This window comes from Ischnura elegans, chromosome 9 (genome assembly GCF_921293095.1).
Source record: "Ischnura elegans chromosome 9, ioIscEleg1.1, whole genome shotgun sequence".
NCBI lineage: Eukaryota > Metazoa > Arthropoda > Insecta > Odonata > Coenagrionidae > Ischnura > Ischnura elegans.
Window position 1 is genome coordinate 103,995,053 of NC_060254.1, and position 24,753 is coordinate 104,019,805.

The window sequence follows — 24,753 nt, forward strand, 5'->3', positions numbered from 1 at the left end:
TCCATGTTTTTTTTTCTGCCGCGTAAAATATCCTCCTTGAACTACAGAAGGGGTGAAGTAAATAGAGGGCGTGAACAAACAAATTGGAAATCCGAAAATTATTACAGCCAAAACTGGCAGCGCACTAATATTTAGACGACGGAAAATTATATGTGTATAAATTAACCCCACTAAATCAAAAAGGATCGAAAAAATCAACTCTAATCCGTGGCGATAAAAATTCACGCAGAAAAAAAATACCCGCATGAAAATTACCGGCCACCGCGACTCCATGTAGATAATTTCAGCGAAAGTACTTTTACTAATTTGAAAATACGGCACTTTATTGATTCTTAGAACAGTATACATATTTGCAATGAAATGAATTATAATATATATATATATGCACAGCCGCATGCTTTTCCTCACAACAATGCCCTCAGAAGACGATAGCCTCACGTTGCTAGGAGTGCGTTAATATGCCTTTAATCCTTGTAAAAGGTACTCGTAGCAACAGTGCATACGCATAAAAACGCCAGTTTTTTGAGGAAACAGTTTTCAATATGGGTAATACCATACGTAAGTAACAAAACAACTTCTAAACTTTATTATATCGTGTAATACGCCCTTAAGAATATATATTTTTCCCATTTTTTGTTCAAATACATCCCACAGAGATAGCTGCTTAGCAACCAGGATCTGGTTCTCTCAAAAATAATTTTATGTCCAGGAAACTCGCATTTTCCTTGGTTTTCGGGTAAATTTACTCAAGGAAGAGATTGCTAGATCCCCGTATGAAGGTGTTATTTCCCAGCCTCAATTTTCCTGGCGGAAATTTATCGTAGTCATGAATTATTTAATCGATTTCCTTTCCGGTAAGTCTCCAGCAATTCCGTTGCATTGTATTACTCCTTCAAAGTCAAAAACCGGACATGAAGATCATATTTATCATGAATCGAACATTAACGATGCACATGATGATTTTTTGTGGCGTTTGCTGGGAATTTATTCTCCGGTCGATGAGATATCTAGATAAACACATTCCTTTGCAAAAATCTTCCCAATAATTTCTAAGTGAAGGGATATTAATGAACGACTAGCAAGAATAACGGATACAAATAATTTTTTAAACACTGACAATAAGCCATATTAGCCCCTCTATAGGAAAACACTGAAGTAGTACTCTCAGCACAGTTCACTGAAAGTTTGTCCAAAAAGAAAAAAACAGTGAGGCAAATATTTTAATATTTGAAATGAAAATTTTTATTTTAGAGCTATGGAGTTTTTGTAAGTTAGTACGGGATCTTAACTGGATTGATTCCCAAGTGAAGTAGATGGGTCCTTGGCATTGCAAGGGTGATATAGAGCCTTGATAACCTCACTAGGTGTTACACATATAAGACACTTTGGGTCCCTAATGCCCAAGTGTTGACCTGTTCACTTATATTCCCCATGAAGAACCCAGGTGAATGCTTCTTCTCCAATTCTTCTAATTATACAATCAAATTAAACGATATTTCTCTATCCTGCATAGTCTACAAGTGTCATTAACAAATCCATTTTGATAGCAAAATCTATGGGGTGGGAATGAAATGGGCCCAAATTTATGTGTGATCAAGAAGGATTCCTCTCTATAATAGGCAGATGCCTAGGATGCAAAGAGGTGGAGGAATTGGCCGCCGAGGGCCCTATCCCGGAGGAGTTGGAGACTCCAGGGGCTGACGTGGTATTACAGCCAACAGCAGAGATGCCGATAGACACAGCTCCATCACCCCTGGAGGCGGGCCGACCATCAACGCCCGCCTCTCCTCCTCCGGGAGAAGGAGGACTGGTAGAAGACCTCGGCACAGAACAACAGGGCCCTGCCAGGGAGCTGGCAGAGGTGGAAGAGTTTCCAGGGCCCGACCTCCACCGTCCATCAATTGAAGAATTCATGCAACGCTATAGCATCATAATTCTGGATATAGCGTCTATCATAAACGAAATTGACTGGATGGTGGGGGTCATAGAGCGAAGGATGGAAGGTCTTGTCCGCCAGGCCCTGGAACTGAGAACGTCGCGGAACCATCCTGATGGGGATGGGAGGTTTTACGACCATTGAAACCACCTGCGACCCGCGGCGAGGCCCAAAGTCCCACCTCAAGAGGTAAGTGAATGTATCATATGTTTGTATGCCTAGAAGTATTGGTGTGGACGTAAGCTAGAGAGATTTCCACCTCATGCAAATGCCAAAAGGATTGAAATGGTAGACTCCCAGATGTTTTGATCCCTCCCAATGTAAAGGAGTGCCTCCCCCTGCAATCTGGATCCATTCCTACCACCATTCAAACATAAGTGATATTCTGCACAAACAAGTATAGTACATTTCTGAATGCAAGTACTCTCCCTAAAAACACCATTATTCTAAAAAAAAGTAAAGTTTTCTTGGAAAATCTTGTAATAACTTAGGATAATAGTTGTAATTACATTCAAAACCCACAGCATTAGGTCTAGAGTAACATTTTTTCTGTAATGTTCAAATGTGACACAGTTCTAATTTTCATCAATTAATGAGGTTTATCTACAATTATATGCCTTCACTATTTCAGGGCCAGAACATCAAGGCCAACTCCCTGGCATGTCGGCGGCCAACCACCCAGAGGTATATGACATTTTCAAGGTTTTCCATTGGAATTGCTGTACCTTAATTCCTAGAATAAGTATTGATCCCTCACTCTTAGATTGTAACAAGATTGAAACACTTTCTACCATGATAATCATTCCACCGCAATTCAATTGAGAATTAAACTCAATACTCAATTGAGCATCCCCTATTCCAGTGGCGCAGCGTGGGGGATAAAACCCCTCCAGAGCTCAGAGAAATTTTTAAGTTTAATCCATTTTACTTAATGGATTTGTATTACTTATAGAATAGTATTAGGATTAATCACACATCCCTCAGAAAACCGTAATGGTCGCCATTTTACACCATTAATCTTAAGGCGGTTATGCAATACCCCCACACCCCAAAGTATTATAGTTGCGCCTAAACCCACCCCCCAGCCTTTGTCCTTAGCTGCGCCCCTGCCCTATTCCTCCTATAAAAGGTAAGAAGGGATTTTATAAATCTAGCTAACCATCTTCTACATATATTTAGAAGTGGATGTCTATTTGTCTGTCTGCTATGCGCATTACCATGGCTGCACAGATTGCTACCCAAGTTAGTACACAAGTACTTCTCATCCTACCAAAACGCCTTAGTTCCTCTTCTTGTTGTATCCCACCTGTCCTTTTTCTTGTCGTTTTTGCATTAGCTTGTTTTATGTCACATGTACGACATCATGCAATTTCTGTGGCTGGTCATCCTGCCGTGTAGGCACACCTCTTGACACGCCCTAAGTGAAAACATGACACAAAGGATACTATAATAAACCCATTTAAATGCACTCGGCGCAAACCTTTTAGCTGAGTTATGCGTTCACAAGACATTTTTTGCCTACTCATGTACGTAAATGCATTACAATCAACATTGTGGAGTGGGATAAAAGCAGATCCCATAAGGGGAGGGTCGGGCCTAATTACGGTGCTGTGGCCCTAAGGTCTCCCTAAGTTGGGTCTCTGGCAGGGCCAGAATGCATACGACCACAGCTATCTCACCAGTCACCTTCCTTCCCCCATGTCAGCTATAGCTGGCATCAGGTCGTTTGCATGTGAAAATGCTCATTGATTCCACCCGGCGTTTGGCATCAAAGGAAATAGGGATGGGTGAACACGAGGAAACTCTAGTGAACACAACTATAAAGTCTGTAAATCCAGACTTAGAGACTTTTTAGGCTTGTATGCTTTAAAATCTGCCAACTCCCTAAAATCCATGAAATCCTCAAAATTCGAGGACTCGAATATCGTAATGGGGATTTGATTGGATTTGGAAAAGAATAAGAATGCTTGTGGATAACACTCTTTGTTACGGTCAAAATATGAATGATTTGTACATCAATGCCAGGGCCAGCTCAAGGGAAAACACAGAGCAAACTGCTGTTGTGTCGCTTTACTAAGGGGGAATTGGTATGGAATACCCCTCAATTATACCAATTAAGTGGTCCGGGGAAAGGGGTACAGCTAGGAATTAAGGATAGGGGAATTTTAGAGGGGTCAATCAATACTGGGGGATCTGGAGGGTATGGAATGCCTGCCATTATAAATGGGTGGTGCTGGGTCCTCCCCCAAAAAATTTTATGATAAATGGTTCAAAATGGTGAGGTTTACGGCTTTCTGAGGGATATTCTATCAATCCTTACACTTTTCCATAATTAATATCAATCCAATTAAGTAAAATGAATTGAATTAAAAAATTTATCTGAATTCTGGGTGAAGGGCGTTTATCCTCCAAAGCCTGACCCCTCCCAGAGCCATTGTGTAGCATCACCTCTTTTGTGTATAATGCAGTGTACTTTTTTTGTTAAAAAGAAATACCTAAGAGGATTTTTTGAGGTAATATGAACATTTTAATCCAAATAGTTTAATAGACTTATATTTTACAAGAACCAACATAATATGAGCTGCAGTGATATGTTCTTATTATATACATGGATAATAACCATGAAACTTTTTTTTCACTAAGTCTAGCTTTCCTTCTGCAAGTATATAAAATAATAAATTCACACAAGGAGGTAGCATACAAAAAATTTTATTTTAAAATTGGAAAACAATTTAATTTTGCTGTTTGGGCGTTTGGTTGCCCACTAGCTACGTTCACCCTGGGCAGTTGCCTGGGAAGTCCAGGGTGACGTAGGTTAATGCCACTGTTTCTCCTTGTCACTAAAATCTAGGAGAGCCAGTTACATGCAACCATTCCCTGTGAGCGTTAGAAAACATATTAGTATATTAGCATGTTAGTGCAATGAAGTTTTAAAGTGAACTTTATTTAAAAATTTACTTGGAGTTTTCAATGCTTCATTATTAGATACATATGTCTGTAAAACCCATAATGTGACATTCAAAAAGACATTCCAGCCCACATACTAAGACATCTTTTAGGGATAAGAAATGAATAGTTTTGAAATTCAAGATGATAATGAGTTTTGAAATCTGACCTAAAGTAGGCACTCATAATGAAAAATTTTCTGCAAACTTAGAGTTCCCATCATAATGTAATTGTGCATGGTCTAGTTGGAGGGGGGAGCCAAAAATATCGTGAATTTCGCTATAACTTTTTCATTAATTAATATTTTCTCAACAAATTTTTATCACCTTCTAAGAAATCCTCATTGACTGCAACACATTCATTCATCTAATCGTTACTTTGACACTTCAAATCAATTTTTTAATTCACTTAAATCAATGTTCTTTAAGCCTTTCACCGATTTTTGTTTTACTTCACCTACCGTCCCAAAACGTTTTCCGTTCATATCCCTTTTCAGTCTAGGAAGTAGAGAGAGTAACAGGTGGCAATATCTGGTGAAAAGTGGGGGTGAACGATTGGCGTGATGCCTTTTTTTGTCAAAAACCACTTCATGGACATTGCGGTGTGGGCGGCTACATTGTCATGGTGGAAGAACCAATCACCTGTGTGCCAAAGATCAGCCCTTTTTCTCCGGATAGTTTCCCTTAACCTCTGCAAAATACCTATAAAGTTCTTCTATGGTTCGGCAACGATCTTCTTGAATGAGGGAGTGGATTTTTGCAACATTGCCGTCCGTTCTTGATGTTGACGGGTGCTCTGAACGAGGATGGTCATCAATCGACATCTATCCGTTCTAGAAATGCGAAAACCGGTCGTAGACAAGTGTTTTACTTAGAATACTATTCCCAATAGCAGTTTTAAGCATCACTAGAGTTTCTGCGGGAGTTTTCCCCCACAAAAAAAAAAAAACTTCACAACTGCACGTTGCTCCCGGCAGTCAGCCATTACACTTTTTCGCTACATCGGAAAAAGTTGATTAGCCGAAAAAATCCCACAGACAAACAGCTGCACTCAGAGCGACCAGGATTCGCACACTGACTCAGAAAATATAACTGCTTGGAACCCTTTGTAGGGGAAAAGCAGATCCCTCTCTCAGGAAAGGAATTTTAAAATTCCAAAAGTTAGTGATACTGCTGATTCCAGGCCAAGTGAATTTAGCTCAGAAGGATTTTATGCGAAAGACAGAGTATTACTTTGCAAAGTTTGCAATTAATGAATTTAAACACATAGTCACTCAGTAAAAGAAAGCGGAGGAGGAGCTTGTTGTTGCTACTGCTGAAGCATTTTTTAAGGCTTAAATTATTGTAGAGAAACTTGACAATCCAAACATTCTGGAATGGCACTCTACGTATATACATATATTAGGGAGTGGGGATTTGCCAATTGCTGATCGTATTTGCCAAGACTACATACTTGAACTATTCATTTACCTTGAACCAATATAACTTGAACCGTATCCTTCATTTAGTTTTATCAGAAATTTTGTAATAACGAAATTGTGTTAAATGTTATGCAGAATGCTTGATTAAAGTATAAGTACTCATGAAACGTGTACAATAAATAAAGGCCTATAAACAACGTGTACATAAAATAAAGGCCTATAAACATGAAATTTTTTTAGCATTTTCTAGGTACACATTACACTGCCAAGATTTTTTATATCACCGAAATCATATGGTTCTAAAACGAATTTTAGCAAAAAATATAACCACTTTCACCGACATCTATTTATAGGCCATTTGGCATAAGCAATTTATCATACTATTTATAAAAAATTCCAGGAGCAATAATATAAGTAATAATAAGGGTAGATCATCAATAGTTCAATTTAAGCTGATTTCTAAATAATATCATGTAAATTGATTTTCCAGCCATAACACGTGACTGGAACGAGTCCACTGCATAATTTGGGGAATGACCCCTGCCCCCAGCCTCTGGCAGATCGTCAAAATGGTATGAGATCTGTTTTTGTTATCATTTTTCTAGGTACACATTTTTTGTATATTGGTCTCATTTCATGCAAAAAAAAAAACAAATACGTAACCATTTAAAATCATACACTTCTGTGGTAGACGAATTCCTCCAGAAACTGATTTATGCCATGATAGCTATTTTTTGCTAGAAAGAGTTTCTAGTAAGAGGTTTTTGTAACTTACTCAATGCACCATTTAATTTCCAAGAATACCTTTTTCCTTCCTTTAAAGGTGAATGGCACATAAAATGTATCATACTATATATGAAAAATACCAGGAGCAATATCATATATGTATAGTAATAAGGGTAGATCATCCAAAATACATTTTAACTCTTTCGCTACTTATGACAAAAATATGCAGGAGGACGTTTCTTGGCCTAGGAGATGAAAGCCAAAAATTTTCGTCAGAGATTTTCCTAAACAGGCCAAATACCGAAATTACACGTTTCCTTGTACTCCGCCTTTTATGACAGACAAAGGTTTGCAAAGTCTTGATTTCAGGACCCAACACAGCTGAACTTAGGCCATACCCTCGAAATCCTGGAGCAGGTACCCGGATCCCTCGTCTTATATTACCCACCTTCGTGGTAAGGGACTTAGGTCATGCAATTGCTCCTTCCATCCATTTTCAAAATAAATATTTGTTCATTTCTCAAAAAATATAAACTAAGAATTGAAGTTTGTCTTTGGAGCAGCATTTACAACTTTTAAACAAAAGTCTAGCTTTAATATTAACTTATATCTGGATTTCAGTAGAAGCATCAAGATGGAAATTGTTGAATCATTGAATCCGTCAGTATTGACAGTAGAATTCCGTTTTAAATTAGACAAATCTCAGAATAAAATGAGGAATTCGATTCAAAGTTTGCAATTTACAAGCATGCAGCAATTATCCATGTAGCTAATTCATATAAACAAAGCATGAGTTGACCACAAACCAATGTCGCTGGTATGGTTATAACCCCGAAAAGAGGGAGATCAAATACGCACGGTGAGATAATGCAGAGTCCGCACTAGGAAGGTTCGAAAAAGGTTGGTGCTGAGTGTGTGTGATTATCTGCGAGACCCTTCTTAATGAATGTCCTGCGTACATGCTCCGTACAGAGGGGATGGAAGATTTGCTTGAGGCTCAGTCAAGCACTCATGCTAAGGAGAGAACTCCACCATCTTGGAAGGATTAAGCTGGCTCCTAATGAATATCATTTGAATTGTTTTTCAGCCATAACACCTGACTATGCGTCTTATCGCCAAATGTGGGGAATGACACCTGCCCCTGGCCTCCAGCAGATCATCAAAATGGTATGGGATCTGTTTCTGTTTCCTTTTTTCTAGATATAAATTTTTTCTACATTAGCCTCTCTACTGACCACAAACAAATACATACATAAATATTGAAAATCATATACTTCTGTGGCAGACAACTTCCTCCAGAAACTGAGATATGCTATGATAGCTTTTGTTTACTAGAAAGAGTTTCTAGTAAGAGGTTTTGTAACTCTGAATAACTTGATGACCACCATGGTCACACCCCTTCTTAGCTTACCTGCCATGGCCAGCTTTCTTCCTCTAATAACTCATTGTATACATAAGGCCAAGGTCTTCCTGTATCCTGTATTTATAACTCACAATGATGCACTTTCTCTTTTATTTACATATATTTTACCTAGGTGTCCTGACCTTAATTGTGCTTTCTGGATTTTTTTATAACAGTTTATTTGATAAGAGCCGCAAAAGTGCTCTTTGTGGGCAAATGAGGGACCTGGGAGTGAATTTGCTCACTTCACTGTTGGTGGCTCATGAAAAATTTCTACTGGAGTAGAATATGCATGCATGTTGACTTTAAATTTTTTATATAGATTTTGTGATTATGGATTCAAGATTTGATTCAAATTGGTGAAAGATTCTTTTTGCATTCGGATTTCTTAAAATTTTGGATTTGACCAATCACTCATTTTTACCTTTTTTGAGATGACAGCAGATGTCGTATCACAGTAATGTCATAGATTGCAGGGCAGGATGTTAATGATTCTTTTTCTTTATTACAACAAATTACGTGCAACCATGCCCTGTGAGCGTTAGAAAATATATTGTTACACCCAAATTTTTAATGAAAACTTAATTTAAACAACAGCCAAGACATTTCAATGTTTCATCTTTAAATATATGTATGTTTGTCAAACCTGTGATTTAACATTAAAAAGACATTTCAGCCAAGATATGTACTAAGTAACTTTTGGGACAAGTAATGAATGACTTTGAATTTCGAGATGATAATGAATTTTGAAATCTGAACAAAAAAAAAATACTCTTATTAAAATATTTCTGAATACTTTGAGAACCTATCAAAAGTAATTTTACATGGTCTAGTTGGATAATAGTGTAAATATGTACTAAGTATGAAGGGGCAGATCCAGATTTTCCTTTCTGGGGTGCACAAGAAAGGCCGTACCCAGGATTTTATTTTTGGGGGTGGGGCACTAGGATACCTCGTAATACAAAAGGAATTCAATGGTAATGGGGCATTATTAAAAATCTTGCATATTTTTTAAGGCTCATAGGGTACACATACCCTACCCCCAGCCCCTTAGATCCGCCAATGCTAATATGAGAAACACTAACAAGGAAATACATACATGCTGTTTTGTTTGGAGGAACATTTGATTTGAATGCAGTAAAAATAGCCCTAAATATTGTCATTAACAAAGTAGATATATTTTTTATGTGCTTTAAAATAACACTGACCATATCTGCAAGGATATTCTTGATTGCATCACTATTGATTTTAATTTATGTAAATTTGAAATAAAAAATGATGCAATAAATGGAATTGAATTGAAAAACAACGACACAAATGATTTCGCAAAAAAAAATGTTTCCTCAAGGTACTCATAAATTTCCAAGAGTAGGTACATACTTATTGTCTGTATTTAAGGGTCATTGGTGTTGTGTTTTTAGCCCAGGAGGGTGATAGAGATTAAATGAGCAAGCTGGCACTGGATGGCTATGTATTTATTTGATAGTTCCTACCATACGAGGCATTTATTTGACATTACATATCACTTTCCCGTAATGGGGAATACCGGAAGTAACCACCAGTACCTTATTAAGCGAACCTACCAGAGTTACAAAAACAAGTGTGACCATTATTGATCAAATAATGACTAACCTAAGTAAAGATAAATGTAGTGCTTCAATTTTCAACACCGGCTTTTCTGATCATAAAGGTGTTTTAGTTAGCTCAAGTTTAAATGAAACTTTAAACCAAACCTCATACTTTGTGCATAAAAGGCACTTTCATACAAACCAAATGCAGTTGCTGGCTTTTGATCTGGAAAATGAAGCATGGGAGGATGTTTATGCAGCGAACACATTTGATGAAAAAATGTATGCTTTTATGAGCAAACTCAAATTTTATTTTGAAACTAACTTCCCTGTCACGAAATGTAAAATTTCAAACTCAAAAAAAGTTAAGAATACTTGGCTTACAAACGATATCATAAACATGAGTCGTTATAAAAGGGAACTGTTTGAACTTGCCAAATCATCTGACAATAATATACTCAAAACTGATTATAAAATCTTTAATAAATTTTTTAAAGAAACTGTTAGGAAAGCCAAATCTGCATGCAATGATCAATTCATTGCCAGCTCTAAGAATACCTCTAAAGCAGCTTGGCAAGTCATAAAAAGGGAAACATGCAGTAAAACTAATGTTTCAAACTTAGAACTCACTTTAAGGGGCAATGTTCTAACAAGTCCTAATGAAATTGCAGAGGCTTTTAACAACTATTTTGTGGAAACTCCAGGAGAAATAATTTCAGCAATTAAAAAAAAGAATTACTCTAGCAGAGCTGATGTCACCCAAAGAGTTTTACACTCAATTTTCTTATACCCTGTAACTAATGATGAAATTATTGGCATAGCTCATACCTTAAAAAATAAGTATTCCTCAGAGTCGATGATATACCGGACAAAATAATAAAATTTGCCATACCTTTTATGAGCAAACCTTTAATATATCTTTGTAACCTATCTTTAACTGATGGAATTTTTCCAAACTGCCTCAAACTAAGTAAAGTCATACCACTTCATAAAAAAGGAAAAGTAATTGATGTAGAAAACTTTAGGCCAATAAGTTTGCTACCAGGAATCTCAAAAGTATTTGAAAGGATAATGTTTAACCATGTAGTGAAATACTTAGAAACAAACTCTATACTTTCCAAGCATCAACATGGTTTTAGAAGAGGTAGTTCAACAACTAAAGCCCTTCACGAATTCGTCACCAAAACACTTACTGCAATTGATACAAACAATTTGCCAATAGGGGTATTCTTTGATCTCACAAAGGCTTTTGATATTGTCAACCATGAAGTCCTTCTGGAAAAACTAAATAAATATGGGATTTCGGGCATAGCTAATAAATGGTTTCATTCGTATCTACAGGAAAGATTTCAGCTGGTTGAAATTTCTCATTTTGATTCATCGGCAAACCTAAAGCTAAATTTTCAGTCTGCCAAATGAAATCTGGCGTCCCCCTGGGCTCGATACTCGGGCCCCTACTTTTTTTGTTGTATATAAACGACTTACCAAGTTGTATCCCAGAAGCTGAAACTGTTTTATTTGCAGACGACACTAGTGTATTAATTCAAGGGACTACTCCAGAGTCATTACAATACAAAATAAATTGTACCATGAAATCTTTTCAAAATTGGTTACATGATAATCTGTTGGCCATAAATGTCCAAAAATCTGTGTGCCTAAATTTTAGCAAAGAACAGTGTACATCAGTACAACTTAACGATGTTGACCTCATATTTGCAGACAATGTAAAATTCCTTGGTGTTGTATTCGAGCCATCCTTAAAATGGTCCTCACACATCAATTCAATAATACCCAAGCTAAGTAAATCTCTGTATCAGCTTAGATATCTTCGCCTTAGCGTAAGCTTTAATATTCTGAAGATGATATATTTTTCTAACTTCCAATCCATACTGGCATATGGCCTCATTTTATGGGGCAGTTCCTGCCACAGTGCAAAAATTTTTAAATTGCAAAAGCAGGCCATAAGGACTCTCTTCAACCTATCTTATAGAGAGTCCTGTAGACCTTATTTTAGTAAGGCCAATATAATGCCCCTACCCTCCTTGTATATTTTTGAACTCATTCTGTTTGTTAAAAATAACATGAATTTATATGAGTTAAACTGCAACATTCACCAGCATCATACCAGGTCAAACCTAGATATCCACATCAAAACTAGATCTACCACACTAAATACTGAAGGTCCATACCACAAAGGAGCAAAACTCCACAATTCACTCCCACAAAATATTAAAAAAATCAACAATTTTTTTAAATTCAAAACTGAGCTAAAAAAATTTTTAATACAAAAACCTTTATATTCTACTGATGAATTTTATGCTGTATGTAAAGAAAAACTTAAATGAGTTATGTTGTATGTAAGGAAAAACTTAAATGTAAATTAATGTATTAAATATTGTCCTGATGTATCTTTAATTGTCATTTGCATACACACTGTGTTCTATTGCCATTGTTTGTTTGTGTTTTATCCTTTATGTAATGTAACTTGACGAAGCTATGCAATTGTATTGCCTTCAGCGAATAAATTATTATTATTATTATTATTATTATTATTATTATTACCAACCTTGGGTCTTTCACCATTTCCCATCGACGGAAAGTCCTTAGATACCAACCCAAGGTTAGGTACTTTCTGCTACAATTGGCACTTGCAATTTATCATACTTATTATAAGAAATTCCTGGAGTAACAACATACATAATGATAAGGGTGGATCATTCAAATAACATTTTAAGATGGTTCCTAATGAATATCATGTAAATTGTTTTTCAGCCATAAATTTGGGGAATGACAGCTGCCCCTAGCCTCCAGATGATCATCAAAATGGTATGAGATCTGTTTTTGTTTTGATCTTTCTGAATATAAATTTTTTATGTATTAGTGTCATTTCATTCAAAAAACATTTCCTCAATGCACATGTTAATTTCCAAGAGTACCTATCATCTTCATTTAACCCTTTCGCACTGGCGGCTAGAATTGGAAAACATTTTCGTGCTACAAGTAGCATTAGAATATTTTAAACCTCTCTGTATTGAGCTCTGTTTTGGGGGTGAGTTGCCTGGGTATTTTCCTCCCTCTGTTTTGGCACCCACCTCAACACCCAGCGATTAGCGTCCGTCCCTTACCCCACCCACTGGACCACACCCTCTATCCCTATCATAGCACGAATCCATGGTCAACTTACTGCGTTACCAGTGTTTTTTCAACCAAACATTGTATTATATTTTCAATAATTTACTCTTCTTAAAGAATAACTAGTATTTTTTAAGCATTGTGGAATTTTAAACGGGTTTCTTGTGTTAATAACTACAAAGTTAGTAAACATGTATAAGTTAATAATGCTATAAGTCCGTATGTCTGTTATTTTTAACACTTAAATTTTGTTTACAAATTACTTAACCTCGGATCAAAACGAAGGATTCATTTCAAAATATTAAAAAAATTGTAGTATGCACAAAATATATCATTGATAAAACTATTGACAATATGACCACCTCGCAACGGATTCCTACAGAGAGGATGATCATAAATGAGTTGAAGGGTCCGGCTTATAATTGCTAAGGAGTGGCCCTAAGGACTCGCTAAGCTGGGTCTCAGGCCGGGCCTGAATGCATCCAACAATTGCTACGTCATTGGTCACTTACCATCCCTCGCATCGGCCAGAGCCAATATATCCGGTCGTCTGCATTGAAAAATCTGTGATAGCTATATCTGACGTCAGGTCTTCTGCGTATGAAAATGCCCGTCGGCCACACCCGACGTCTGGTGCGAAATGGTTAAAGGCAGGCCTGTGCTGGGCGCCATCTTACGACAGTGGACGGCCATGGCCAGAGGGTGCCAGGAGTATTCAGGGGGAGGACTGCAGGGGAGTCTGGGGGTGTGGAATACAATAATTAATTTTAAAATTTGTATTCTCACCCTCTTGAGATTGAATTGAATCTTACGAGATTGAATCATATTAAATTAAATTATTATTTTTTTTACCCAAGACGGTGTTAATTATGCTGTTGAATGGGACATGATTCACATCAAGGAACTGGGTAATATTGGTATTCTGACAGTAGAATTCGTCAATTTCGGTATAGGAGGGTGTCTTGGCAGCCCAACACAGGCCAGGTTAAGGGCCAATGGCATATACAATTTATCCTACTACTATACATGCAAGAAGCATTAACATACATGATAATAAGGGTAGATCATCCATAGTTCAATGTAAGCTGGCTCCTAATGAATATCATTTAAATTGTTTTTCAGCCATAACTGCTGACTATGCGTCTAAACGCGACATTCGGGGAATGACACCTGCCCCTGGCCTTCAACAGATCATCAAAATGGTATGGGATCTGTTTTTATAATCATTTTTCTAGATATACATTATTTATATATTAGCCTCACTACCAACCATCAACAAACACGTACACATTCAAAATCAACACTTCTGTGGTAGACAAATTCCTCCAGAAACTGATTTGTGCTATGATGGCTCAAATAATAGCATGCGTAATAATTGAGCAATAGGTAATATACATTATAATAAGGTAGAAAATCCAAAGTGCAATTTAAGATGGATTCTAAATAATATCATGTAAATTGATTTTACAGCCATAACACCTGACTATGTGTGAAATTTGGGGAACTTTTGGGACAAGCAATGAATGATTTTCAATTATGAGATGAAAATTAACTTTGAAATCTGAACAAAAAAATGATACTTGTAATAAAAATTTCTACATACTTTGAATGCATACCAATAATTATTGTGCATGGTATAGCTGGATAATAGTATTAATCAGTGACGTTACTAGGAATATGCTTTGGGGGTGCGGGGGGAATGGGTGAGATGGCGTGGGGTGGCAACCCCCCTCCCTGGCAACTGGGAAAATTTTAAAAATCGTACATGCCTAGGAATACATTTTACATCATTTAGGCACTAAAGATTTAACTTTAAGTAGTTGCAGTTATTCCATGTCAATGCTGGGTAATAGTTTTAAATATTTTCTTTTTAATTGCTCTGAGTCTTAGTGGTTTGAGTATGGGGAGGAGGATGAGGGGATGTATTTGTCCCAAAGCACCAGGGAAATAAAAATATTATTTAAAACCATTGTCTAGTTTGGACACATAACAAATGCATCCGCACAAAGTTAAATTTAAATTGCCAAAATGACGTAAAATGCATTTTCAGGCATTTTATTTTATTTTTTAATTTACCTTAACTTCCCGTTTTCTGGGGTTATCCCCCACTACCCAACCTCATCCCCCCTCTCAAAGCCCCACAATTCCCCTAAAGGCATATTCCTAGTTATTCCACCTCTGAGTCTTATTAGGGTATCTATTCCCTCATAGTTGCACCACTGGTGTAAATACTAATATGAGAAATATTAACAGGGAAATACATGCTGTTTTGTTTGGAGTAACATCTAAATTGAACACAGTAAAAATAACCCAAAATTAGCTGATAACAAAGTATAGGTTTTTTGGCTTACCTTATTATCATACTGATAGTTTTGGCTGGGAATTTCATGATTATATTTACGTTATTTTCATTTTTGCGCAAAGTTGAATTAAAAAATGATGAGTTGAAAACAACTACTGACATTATTTCATGCACAAAGCATTCCCTCAAGGCATGCGTTAATTGCCAAGAGTACGTATTAATTTCAGTTAAGGTCAGTTGTGCATTAAATTTATCACACTAATAATAAATAATATAAGGACAATAACATACATATTGAAAAGGATACAACATCCAAAATATATTTCAAGGTGGTTACTAATGAATATCATTTAAATTGTTTTTCACCCATAACAGCTGACGACGTGTCCCACCGCAACATTTGGGGAATGACACCTGCCCCAGGCCTCTAGCAGATCATCAAAATGGTATGAGATCCGTTTTTGCTATTATATTTCTACATATACGTACATATATGATATACGTGATACTCTGCGAGTGTCTAATGAGTAAACACCCAAATGTCCGAAAAACACCCAAACTAGGTACACTACTTTGACACTAGGTAAATTATTGTTTAACTCTATTGGTGAATATTGTAATGATGATAATAGTGGAGTGTATGAAATGATTTGTGACGATTGTGAAACCAATTATATTGGCCAGAAAGGGAGGAGTTTTAAAACGAGAATGAAGAACATAGACGATGTTTTTTAAATAACGACGACTCATCAGGAATTGCAAGACATTTGAATGACGAACACCAGTGGTGCAATTTTGTTGCAAAAATTTTACAAGTACATACATGACTAGAGGCAGAAACTGGATTTCTTAGAACAATTTGAAATTGTTAATTGCCCTGCTAATTTTAAATTATGTAACGACCATATGTTCCCATTCCACTCACCCCTACCTCCCACCAATCATCCATTGACGTCATCATTAACCTTGGAATGAACACATCCCAATAACCCTCCCCCCTCCTGAAAAACTCTACCACCATAAAAAGGCTGTCATCCAAGGCTATGTACCTTGATAATGGCACGAGTTGTCGAAACCATGGTGGGTTTAAATAAAAGTGTGTGGAAACAGACAAGTGGTTTTACTAAGCAGAAAAATACCTAAATTTCAAAACTTTGAGTGCGATGCGGCATGTTTTCCTGGTATCCAATTGAAAATATAATTTTCATGATTTGTTTTCTCACCAAATGGGATGAAACTGGGGGGGGGCATCCCAAAATAAATTCGAAAACTTTTAAAATAAGGACCACCCTAATGTGCATGAAAGCATCCAAGTGCAACCTGCTGTTGCATGACTGTTGAATACTCATCCCTTGCTGCACGCAATTGCGTTAACTCACAAGGGATTATGTAGATGTATATTTAAATTTTCCAATATATGCTTGTTAGAAGGCAATGTTTTAGAATTTATATTAACCTTCCAATGATGTGTAACTAATCACGTACGTTAAGTGTCCAATGGACCAAGCTCACCTGGTTACTCTAGGAAGAGTTTAAATTTACCATAAACAAGGAAGCAATACCTATGTCAAAAAAAAACATTCCCTGGAAATAATAGAATACCACATAGTTAACCAAGAGTTAGTGAATTTTGTTCGTGAAAAAAAACATTTTTCTTATGCCATTTTTTCAAACAAAGTTATGGAAGCTCACATAAGAGGAATATTTTTTTTGTGTTATAAACTGAAATAAAGAGTTTTTTGATTCTACTTGAAGCTATTTCACCAAGTGATGCCTCAAGCTATCCATTTCAAAGTCTCTATTATTCACGTTGGCTTACCAAAGTTTCCTGATTTGGGGTTTGAAATCGTGGGTGGACTTGGTGCTTTCTTTAACAAAAGGGAGAGATCAAGGGGCTGGATACTTACGGCATTCATTCCCCTGTGTTGGAAATTCTCCATTGAATATTTCTGGCTTTCATCTCCTGGGTCAAGTAACGTACTGTCGGATATTTATGGCATCAGTAGCAAAATGGTAAAAGGAATACATAATAAATGCAACTGAGAAATTTATGGAGTACATGGAAAGGCATACGATAGGGAAACTGCGGATTGCTGAAGAAATCATTAAGATAATTTAAGAGCAAAAGATGGATGGGTAGATGAGAAAAGACAGCAGAAGGTTTGAGTAGATTAATGATACATGGCACAGAAAAAAAGGAGGCTGAAGTATATTTAGGGGAAGAGGCAATTTGGTGAAAGGGGAAGCTTGGAGAGGGAAGAAGAGGTAGGGGAATCATAAGCCAGTCTGTGTCACTATCTGGTATTAAAGGAGGACTGGCTATGCTGCAAATTAGGTTTAAGAATGAAGCAATTTGTCCAAATAATAGAATGATGCAGAATAAGTGGAAAGAATACATTGATGAACTGTATGACACATGGAATAGACCAGCAAGGTTGATCCTAAAGGGAGAGAGTGCCAGGGGCAGTTTAGTGTGACTGGGGGCCCTCGGCTAGGGTCCACTATGGGGCCCTCCTCCTGGAGGATTCAGGGGTCCCACTCCAGAAAATTTTAGGAAATTGTATGTCCATGCTATTCTGGCTCTTAAAAATAAGATGAACATTAATGAAAAATAGCAATTTCATAAGGATAGTAGCTCTTGCAAAGTGAGAATTCCAGTGCTTGTAAAAATTAAAACTTTATTGTGGTACTATCATCTACTATTAAGAATATTTTTTCCTTAAAGCTGCACTGAAATATAAAAGAAACCTATAAAATAACCCTTCAAATACCCTTTTCCAAAAAGATGGAAAGGCATAGGATAAGGAAACTGTGGATTGCTGAAGAAATCATTAAGAATATTTAAGAGCAAAGGAAGGATGGGTAGATAAGAAAAGACAGGAGTAGGTTTGGGTAGATTAATGAGGAATTTATTGAGAAATTGTGTCATTATCTGGTATAGGAAATGTGTAGGAAATTCTCCATTGAATATTTCTGGCTTTCATCTCCTGGGTAAAGAAACGTACTGTCGGATATTTATGGCATCAGTAGAAAATTGGTAAAAGGAATAATAAATACACACAACAAGGAAACAAAGAAAGTAGCACTAAAAGTGAAAATTCCACTGCAAATAAAAATTAAAACCTTACTATGGTTTTATTACCCAGACGGCACAGAATCCTCCGTATCTAATTCGTATGCAGATAGTATTCCATTGACGAAAAGCGACGGAGCGGTAGTCAATGGATACTATCTACATACGAATTAGATACGGAGGATTCTGTGCCGTCTGGGTATCTATTAAGAGTATAATTTCCTTTAAACTGCACTCAAATCTAAACTAAACCTCTAAAATAACCTTTTGAATAACCCTTTCAAAAAAGCGTCACGTTCTCTTTTATCTTCTGGCACCTTAATTTGTTTTTTATATAATTTTTGTCATTATTTCATAAATAAAGCAACTAATGAACACCTAGAATTTTGTAATTGCAAAAAAATCTTATGTTTAAGTAATCTGAGTTTTCTATAATGCCATTCATGTACGCTTCACAATAGACTCGAGCATTGTGATGGGCCCATAAGCTAAGGGGCCATTGGCTGTCACCGATCAGCCGACCCGGCCATACCACCCCTGGATAGTGTGGTGGATGAGGATGTTGGACCATGGAATGTAAACATATTGAAGCAAAGAAGTCTTTTGAGAAATGAGGATAAGCAAAGGGGTGAGTGTGAGAATTAAATAAAACAGACAAATTTCAAAATAAAAGTCCAAGGTTAAACTTTATTATATATAATGAAAATAATTTGTATAGAGTAATACGCATGATATAATCTTAGCTCACTTTCAAGGCTCTCCCTTCTCTTTACTCTAAGATCATAGCGAGATCTTTTTGACTCTCTTTTGTTTTTTGATATGTATTTGTTAATCCTTTTTTGTTAATTACCATTTGACACAATTTTTGGTTGCAAATAATCTGTTTAGTAGAAGTACTATTGTAAAACTTCAATTTATTTTTTTTTCCATTTGTTCAGGTACATTCAAATTCAAGGGCGTACCCAGAATCATTACTAGGGGGGGACAAGCCGTGTTCTAGGGGGAGGGGGTGCAAGCCAAGGTCTGAGGGGGGAGCAGCAATAGGATTTATGAGACTATTTCCTTGAAAAAATAGCTTTATTTTAGTAACACATCTTAAACTAATATATATCATTTTTCGTGGGTTTAAAGAAAATTTGTTGAATGCTTTTGTTTCAATTCAGTACTGATTTTGCTCAAAGACTTCTGCGACTCTTGTTTCTAAGTGGAAGGGGGGGGGGGAGCTGCCCCACCCTGCCCTTTGCTGGGTACGCCCGTGTTCAAATTGTATTAGTCATAGAAAGTGAGAAAATCTTATTTCTCCATTTCATTTTCTCGTAGAATGACAGAAACTCAGAGGAATGATCCATTTACGCCTGTGAATCAGTTGGAAGTACATATTCATGCCTGAATCAATGAATGATTGTCTGTGCAGTGTGCATACATCAGTGCATCAAGCAAGAATGTCTTCTGTGAATGGTATTGTCACCTTTTCCCAATGAAAATAAAGGAGATGGTGATGAGTTGCAAGAAGTCTTCGACCCAGGCTCCAGTCTGGCACAGAAAAAGATTGTTTGTGGTGGTTTATCAGCCCTGGATATGAGTGGTACTTATAATTTTCATCCAGTTCAAGTTGTTCCATGTTATTTTTTGTAAAGTAGTTATTTTATCCAAAATTCAAGCACATCATCTTTTATTATCATTCAGGGGTGGACTTGACTATATTCAACTAAAACATGGTCACCTCTTAATGTGAGATGATTTCCATGCCAAACATTAATTAAGTAATGTGTGCTGTCCATTAAGAGTCAATTTTCTGAACTTAACACGTTGCGTACGGATGGCGAGAATTCTCGTCATTTTTTTCCCGAACGTTCCGGACGGATGACGAAGAATCTCGTCATTTAGGCGCGTCAACCAAAACAATTTTAAAGCGTGCAATCCGTATTCGTTAGAACGTTATCAGTTGTTGTTCGTTATTAATAATGAATTGATACATCATTAAGTTTGATTGGGTAAAGTTATATTCTAAACATTAGCTTTTTAACTATGTTTAAACCAAAGGCATTACGCCCGAATAGGCACATATTTCCATTCTCAACACCTCCACCCAGAATCGGCGTTCCTCTTCTTACCAGCGTTGGCTTCTTATTTATCGTTTTCCTTGAGTTACCCCACACACTTGGCTTATTATTTCCAAAGAGTTTATCCACATGGCCTTGTTTTATCTAGCGAGTTTGACCCTTATCTTCATCGCCGCTTCTTCGAGATGCACTCTCAGCAAGTGGACTGCTCTGCTCCGTCAACATAAACATTCTCGACAAAAGGAACTGGGGGACTCACAATGAGGCCCCCAGTTCTTTTCGTCCATGCAATGGAGGGAGATGATGCTCTCTTACTTGTTTCCTGCCTCTGGGTTAGTTTCCTCTCCTAATGTGTCAAGAGCAGTTGGTGTTTCCCTGAGTCCAAGTGAATAGAACATTTGGTGTCAAGTTTTTCTCGCTTGAAGGTTTGCACGCATTTGTGCTCTAAAAACCACTCATAAGAATATTCCATATTATGGCATCACATCGGAAGGACAACACTTTGGATGAAGAAGAAATTTTGTTAGACTTGTGTGCTGATGATTTGTCAGATGTACCATTAGGGTATGACGAAGATAACGACGAAAGTGAAAGCGATTCTGGTGTTGTGGTGAATATGAAAACTAGAAAACGTATTCCTCTAGTTATCAGTGAAAGTGACTCCGATGCGAGTGAAAATGAAGACAATACTTTGGCAGGAAGTTCTACTTCATGGGAAAAAATAGATTTTGAGAGACATTTAGAGCAATTTTTAGGCCAACCTGGAGTGAAGCGATTACCAGAAAATTCCAATAACATCCTTGACGTAGTCTCACTATTTCTTGGTAATGATTTTTTTGAAATGATGTGCCATCAATCCAATTTGTATTACTGTCAAAATAAGCATAAATACAAAGAATCGCCAAAAACAGGGAAGTGGTCAAACATAACCATGGCTGAAATGAAAAAATTCTTTTCTATTTTGATTCTGATGGGTCAAGTGAGGAAAGATACACTGAAGGAGTATTGGAGTACAGATCCTTTCATCGAAACAAAAATATTTAGAGAGCTACTGACGAGAAACAGATTTGAGCAGATATGGAAAGCGTGGCATTTTAGTGATAACGAAGCATTCTCAGATACTTCGGATAGACTATATAAAATAAGACCCACCCTGGAATACTTAGTTGAAAATTTTCAAAATGTGTATAAAACAAAGCAGGAATTGTCACTTGATGAAGCCATGATTCCATGGAGAGGAAGATTGAAAATCAAGACCTATAATCCTGCAAAAATTGTAAAATATGGTTTACTAGTTCGAATGGTTTGTGAAAGTGATTCTGGCTACATTAGTAATTTAGAAATTTATTCAGCCGAGGGGAAAAAATTAGAACAAACCATCTTGTCTCTTTTGAAGCCACATCTCAATCTTTGGCATCATGCCTATCAAGACAACTATTATAATAGTGTGAAAATTGCAGAACTGCTCTTAGATAACAAAGTAAGAGTGTGTGGAACCATAAGACCAATTCGGGGACTCCCTCTCGCATTGAAGAGCGAGGCAAAAACTTTGAAAAAGGGACAGAGCACGTTCTCTCGTAAAGGTGAGGTGTTACTAGTGGTTTGGAAAGACAAGAGGGAAGTAAGAATGATTAGCACTGTTCATAACGCCAGCATGGGTAACTCAAAGGTAAAAGATAGGGTTACAGGACAGGCAATCAGAAAACCCACTTGTATTCTAAAATACAATGAGTGCATGAAAGGTGTTGACAGGGCGGATATGTACTTATCCTATTACTCCATCATGAGAAAAACAATGAAATGGTCGAAGAAAGTCGTGCTTTGGCTAATAAATTGCGCTCTTTTTAATGCTTTCAGAGTTTATAAAACTCTAAACAAAAATAATGGCATTCGATTCAAAAGCTTTTTGCTCCAGACCGCCAAAGAGTGGGCAGCGAGTAGGCAGGAGTCGAGTGAATCATTCTCGGACGATGACTGCGATGATAAGCCAACAGGACGGGCCCCTTCAAGAGATCACCCACAGCGCTTATCGAGAGACCTTAGCAAACACCACCTCGTTCCTATTGTGGGGAAGGGGACGAAAAAATATCACACAAGAAGATGCAAAATGTGCGCTATGAGAAAAATTAGAAAAGAGACAAGATATGTGTGCTCAACTTGCGGCATTCCACTCCACAAGGGAAAGTGTTTCATGGAGTATCACACGAGAAAAAGATTCTGAAATTATTTGTGAGTATTGCATTCAAAATTGCATGAAAAAATTTTAATTTTTAAATAAGTTATGGCATTTTTTCGAATGGAAGGTTTGCTAAGTGAGTGATGTTTAAAAAACCGCCGGAACAGAGGGTTAAAAGGAATTTAAATACCCCGGTACGCAACGTGTTAATATTATTCAAAAACAGATACCTAATCTTTATTCATTGACCCAAGTAATACATTCTCTACTGTACACAGAGATAAAACATATCAAGCCTTTTACTTCTTTTTCACTAGTTTATCATAATCATTTTTTTTGCTGTTCATACCTAATGTCTTTTCATTTCCTTGTAGTACATCAGACTACATGTGCATATTTTCTGTAATGATACATTTAACACATTCAATGCGGATGATATTTTTGCCGAAACCTCCAGTGACGGATGGGTGATTTTCCTTCATAACGGTGGTCTTGGAAGTAATACAACAGAATTTGCAATTTTTTTTGTTTCTATTTCTCGCAATTTGTAAAAAACGTTAATGACATACATGTATGCCACCCGTCACCAGTAATTGACAATTCACGCAACCCACATTACACACATGCAATTTTCCTTGTATGAAGGAGTGAACCTTTCATATTTCCGTTTATAATACTTCTTCTACCGTTGATTCCTTTGGTTAATTACGAAAATATCTTGGAATTAGGTTTTACGTGTATTTTTTTGTTTCAACGGCCGTAGATTTAATTTTTACGAGTCACAGAAGTAGAACACACAATGAACGGCAAGAAAAATATATATTTATGGAAGACACATCTTTTTTTATCAAAGCAAATCTATGTTACCTCAGAGTTATTGCAACATTGAAACATTTCAATAAAAATTCTCACAAATTTTTATGATGTATTTAAAAGCAAGGACTTAGACAGAGCCCTGGTTGACCTTCACATTCTGGGCAAATCGTAGTCACTGTCCTACGGATGCCTTCACGGTTAGCGGAGAAATGAAGAGCCTGAATCATTCCTAAAAACCTATCACGGCACATTTTCTCCCGAAAATCGGTACTCGCACTAATTCTGACCTCCAATCGTTAGAAATCGTGTTATACCTAATTGCGCCCCTGTGGAGAAGAAGGCCCAGCCAAGTTTCCAGTTCTCCCTGCCCAATGGCTTCCAATCCATTATGCCCTTAGTGAAGGACCTTGGTGAAGGATTTCGGATGAAAATGCTATTTGCATTTTTCTCCGTCTATGAGAGGATGAAAAAGTAACGCTAGGCACGCTCGGAGCACCCTAGTGACCAGTGGAAAAACGAACTCCCGAAGACATACATTTATGTCATCCGCCTGAGTGGAAAAGCCCTCATGACATATATATATGTCATCCGCACATTAAGTGTTAATTTCTTGCTAACTGTGCTGAAAGAATTGAATTCAAAATTATTTTCTCTTTTAAAAAGAAACATTACATACAACCTATAGCAACATACTACCTACACCTAAGTATTGCTTACACGACATTGTTACTGGCACATGGCTCCTGAGAATACGATTCAATTTATAGTGGTACATCATTCCTGTCTGAATAAATTGAATACATAGGTCTGAAATGTGAAAGATGGAGAAGCAGGTATGAAGTATTATTGCTAGAAATTATTTGAAAGTGTCCATGATTGAATGGTATTTAGTTTTTTGGTCCGAAAAAAGGTTCAAAAATTTTAGTACTGTATTTCTCCGAATATAATCCCATGTCTAATTGTGGTTTCTATGTGCTAGGTGTAGCGTTCAAATCATTTACACTACCACGAAAGGCAGCACCGCCTGGAGGAGACAGGTGAAGGACCTTTGGCGACAGCAGGGTAATGGTACCCCGGGACAGGGATTTGGCACCCTTCTCCGGGAGTAGCATCCCTGAGCCCACACGAGTTAGACCTGCCTGCTGTAGCGCGGAACTGGACTGAAACAGCGGCCATTGCGGTTCGCCGATTCT

At 37.1% G+C, this 24,753-nt stretch overlaps 1 long non-coding RNA gene across 1 annotated transcript; it reads left to right on the top strand.

Moving 5' to 3' along the window:
* Nucleotides 1-2,570: 2,570 nt before the first annotated feature.
* Nucleotides 2,571-24,753, top strand: LOC124165158. Its single transcript, XR_006866133.1, has 9 exons — nucleotides 2,571-2,620; nucleotides 6,793-6,874; nucleotides 8,116-8,195; nucleotides 12,771-12,824; nucleotides 14,253-14,332; nucleotides 15,808-15,878; nucleotides 18,967-19,133; nucleotides 19,826-20,090; nucleotides 24,540-24,753. It is a non-coding gene; the product is annotated as an uncharacterized LOC124165158 (long non-coding RNA).